Raw genomic sequence first — 4,735 nt, forward strand, 5'->3', positions numbered from 1 at the left:
TCCATTTCTATGATATTCAAACTGTTCATATTTTGTATTTTACCATGTAATGTGCAAAGGAGACGACTCAGGGAGCCGCTTTCCCGTGTTTAATGTTCTCCTGCAGACGACAACACTTCTGGTATTTCTCTGCATCTCCCTCAGCTATTCTTACAGCACTGTGTGAGCAAATTATACTCCTGTACTCAGTACACACACACATTAACTCGGCATATTAACATCATTCACAAGAAAGCATTTTACCTAAATTATAACATTCAATTTCATTAAAACTCTAAAAAAAATACAAATTATCATTAGAATTACTAAAGTGCATTTTTAACTCTGTTATCTGTCTCTTATTTGTCTGCGTGAGCTGCCTTATGTACTCAGTTATATAGCTTTAGCTTGTTAGCTTGGCTGTGTAAATAATAAGCTTATAACAGAAGAGCTTTAAGGACAAAATGCAGAAACATATTCTAGTTTCTGAAAATGTGCTTGTTTTGCATGTGACTCCAACCTAAACTACATCAGCTCATACATGGTATTTTTTAGTATTTTTCAGTCCTCACCTGTAAAAAAGTCACATTACATAACAACCAACAGAATCTACTTTATACAAGAACAATAAAAAAAGCTCCACAGTAATTCTACATCTTGTCAGAAACTGCTCTGTGAAGCTTCAAGGCCTCTAGGACTAATAGTTTAGTTTAGTAAAGCTTTATAGTTCATTTTCGACTGGCGCCCATAAACCTCTCTAAAGGAAAACTGGGAGAAATGTGCTTTAACTCTTTAATATGAAATAATAGAAAACACACTGAAGCATTTTGATGCCAAAGAAACAGTTTGGAACCATTAAAACAGAGCTGATCCCTGCTCTCAGCTGTTTCCTCTCAAAGCCTATTGGTCTTCACTGTGAAGTGCCCGCCCCCCTAGCTTGCTCTGATTGGTCAGGGGAGACGTCTATCTAAGAGCTAGAGTCATTAAAAACGCTGGGGGGAAAATAGGCTTTTTCCGAAGGAGAGAATACGTCATTACGTCTCACGCTGGGTTACGCTCGTCTTCCCTGATTCCCCTGACTGAAATCTGCTCACAGACTGTATATAAAAATGGACGTGGACTCCGGGTCTGGAAAATGAAGCCAATGCGGAAGTGCCTTAAACACCCATTCTATGACCATCATGGTGACTCCACTGGTTGCAAAAAGAAGTCCGATTGTATTGAAGTCTATGGGAAAATGACCGAACTTGTCACTTTAATTTTTAATTTTTAAAATTATGGTCCTATTTAAAATAAAATAGACGTTAAAGCAGAGTGGGTTTAGGGCGTGGCTACCGCGTCATTAACACACAGGGGGACCTGCCTGTTAATCCGGATATGACGTCAGAGCAATGTGTCGGACATTTGGCTTGTCATTGTGTTTTCAGTTCATCAAAGTTAGCGCCAACATGTTGTTTACCTCGTTCTCGTTCAGTGTTCAGTTGTTCTCAAAGACTCAGAGGAGTCGGCGGTTCAATTTTCTCCGGTAAGTACATTTGTTTTAAGCCTGTTTCTTCGCTAGCCAAAATTAGCTCCCTGTTAATATCACAGCTCAGGTGAAGATGCACCTTGCTAACCAAGCTAGCCAGCTAGTGCTAGCGTTAGCTGATAACTTAGCGATTGCTATGCTAACGGTACCTGGCCCCGCTGGGCTGATAACCTGTGTCAACCTGGATTAGCCCGTGGAGGTGTTCAGTCAAAGCCCAATAAAAAGGTGAATTTAATCGAGGTTAATCTAACGACGTTTGGTTTGTGTTTCTCCACGTGACCCAGTTTAATTGATCTGCGTTAGTGTAATGCGCAGCGTAAATGTCAGTTAATACATTGTCCATCAAGACATCGTGATAGTTCAAGTTAAGGTAACGTGACGTTTACAAAATGTGTAGAAAAATATTTGTCATATAGAAGAGTGTTCATTTAATACTCAAACCTCAACTGAAGCAGACATTCATGCACCTGTCCTGACAGCTGATCGATATTTGTGATTAACTGTCATCCACCGCATCTTAACTCAAGTGTTTGTGTTTTATTGTCATTTGAAAGGTTTCCACACTGTGAAAACTGAGTGATCTGTGCCAACAGAAGGAGGAGCTCATGTACAGAGCAGCACATTAGTTTCCATTCATCTGGTTGAAGGGAGACTGCATGGACATCCTTAGCTCTCTAATGTGCTGTGATGATGATGATGATGATGATGATGATGGTAGAAAACCTCCCAGATCATCTTCCTCTGATGAAATGACAGACTAACTGCTGATGAGTTAGTTTATTATTCTGTCTTCAGTATTCACAGGTTCAGTTTCTTACCTGCAACTTAAATTCTGCTGTTGTTGACAGGTGATGGTAGCAACACTTTTAAGATCAGAATTTATGAATATTAATATAATATAATAAATATATTGATTGAGTGATTCAGAGAAGTAACTGTAATAAGTCAAAAGTTCCCACAGTGACACTGAAGTGACAAGGATCAAACTTTGTACTTGTCAGTGTCTCACACTGGGAATGTTGCACAGAGTTTTAGTTTTCTGCTCTTTATCTCTGAACACAGACGTCCACAAAGCTTTTCTTCTTCCCCTGTGTCTTTGTTTCACCTCAACACTGATCATTTGTTCAGTTTTGATTCACACTGTCTCAACAAATACAAATCTCTTTGACACAAGCACAATTAGTTTTCACGTGCACAAATTTGAATTTCTCATGCAGATTTATTTTCCAGGTTTACAAAGTTTGATTTAAAACTACAAATATTGGGATTATTTGTAAACATTACTTTATAAGCTCAAAATCATTTTGAGCCTAGTTTGAGTCGGGGGCTGAGTCGTTCAGCTGAGCTATCCCGTTAGCATTAGCTTTTTTTTATTTTTTATTTTTTTATTCATTTATCTGGGACAAACAGAAGGTGATTGCAAAAAAAGTTGGGGGGCGCTAGCTTGCTATCATTAGCACTGATCATCAGGATTAGCTTCTTTTCTACAATGACTGATTACAATTATTACGCTAAGAATGATATATATATATAATACATAAATGATAATTGCAGCAATGTATGTGTGTGTATACAGTATATAGACCTGCCCACCGTTATCATTAGCTCTAGCATTAGCTGCTGGATTGCTGGTATTTTTCATTGATGAATGAATTTAACGATTTCATTATAATATTGCAAAATGACAAGTGGGGGGGCTTGTTTGCTATCATTAGCATCAGCTTTTTTTCTCTCTTTTTTTTATTGGTGAAAAAACGGACAAACAGAAGGTGACATGGGGGGTGGTGGTTAGCATTAGCAGCTAGCTTGCTGGCATTGTTCATTGATGAATGAATTTCACTTTCATAAGAATGTAAAACAAGTGGGAGATAGCTAGCATTAGCATTTCTTTATATTTATTGGTGACAAACAGGTGACACAGAAAACATTTTAACCATCAAGCACGATAGACAAGTGACAAAGTGTAAATAAAGTGACATTTTGTTTGTGATTGTATATAATAATAATAACGACAATAATAGTAAAAATAATTGTAAAAATAACAATGATGATGATGATGATGGCAGCAATGAACGTGTGCACGTACAGTACATACAGATGCCCCCCATTTTCATGAGCACTACCATTAGCAGCTAGCTTGCTAGCAATAGCAGCTAGCTTGCTGGCATTGTTCATTAATGAATGAATTTAACGATTGATGAGATTATTCAAAAATACTACAATGTAAAAAAAGGATGAGGTGTAATTCAGGCAGAGTTGATGTTCTTACAGCTGCTTTCACACCACTGCTGTGATATATAACATTAACATTTGTAACCTGTCTCTCTCTCCCTCCAGGTGACAAAAAAGCTGCTGGTGCTGCTTCTGAAACAGTTGCCTGGGTTACCAATGTTGGTGTGTTGGTTTTCCAGGATGGCGGCCGGATTGATGACGCCACATCTTGGAGGTGGACCCCCGGAGGAGCCTGTTGTGTCATTGAGGCATAGCGGTCCTCGCTGAAGGGGAAGCACAGGATGCTCGGCCTGACTGGTGCCCAGGTGATCCAGAGGATCTCCTGGAGGAGTGGAGGCTCCACTGTTGGAGGAGGACACATGGGGCGGAGGAGACGCTCCTCCTCATCCAGGATCTCCACGTCACCCTGGACGTCTCTTTGCTGGATTCTCTCTGCATCCAGGACACATGGAGACACAGAGGAGCCTCAGCTGCATTCAGGAGTTAGGGTTAGTCTCTACGACATGAATGAAACTGAAAGTAACGTCCTGTACCTGTGATTAAATCATAGTGAGTGTTTGTTCATATTTACCATCTGCCTCATGATGAATCACTTTGGTGAATCAATGTTTTCATTGTTAAAATTGATAAGTTCATAAGACAAATTAGAAAAGCACAAACTCTAGTATCTGTCTCTAGATCCTGTATTGTCACTGTTGAAGGACGGACACATTTAAACATTTCTATCATGTTTGTTGTTGATTAAAGCAACATAGAAAATCTTTGATTAATTACAGATTCAGGAAAAACTGAAAAAGCAGACAGCACTGCTCATCGCCAGTTTATTCTTGCTTGTCCACAGCGATACAGAGGAAAACAAGAAGACTTATACAATGTTCTTCCAACACGTGCAGAAATATGCTCCAAAAACGTTAATTATGATTATTATTATTATTATTATGATTATTAGACTATTGGCATTAAGCGATTTGAGGAACCAGAAAGTATATCAGTCAT

At 38.9% G+C, this 4,735-nt stretch overlaps 1 long non-coding RNA gene across 2 annotated transcripts; it reads left to right on the forward strand.

Annotated features, from left to right (window-relative positions):
• The first annotated feature begins 1,366 nt into the window (after positions 1–1,366).
• Positions 1,367–4,581, forward strand: LOC147819731 (uncharacterized). Of its 2 annotated transcripts, XR_015436675.1 has the most exons (3): positions 1,367–1,504; positions 2,062–2,278; positions 3,845–4,581. It is a non-coding gene; the product is annotated as an uncharacterized LOC147819731 (long non-coding RNA). The 2 variants fall into 2 exon arrangements; XR_015436674.1 differs by having other exon boundaries at positions 2,062–4,581.
• Positions 4,582–4,735: the final 154 nt, after the last annotated feature.

The sequence above is a fragment of the Seriola lalandi genome, unplaced genomic scaffold (genome assembly GCF_002814215.2).
Source record: "Seriola lalandi dorsalis isolate HSWRI2012SDOR001 ecotype SW California unplaced genomic scaffold, Sedor1 jcf7180002049996, whole genome shotgun sequence".
NCBI lineage: Eukaryota > Metazoa > Chordata > Actinopteri > Carangiformes > Carangidae > Seriola > Seriola lalandi.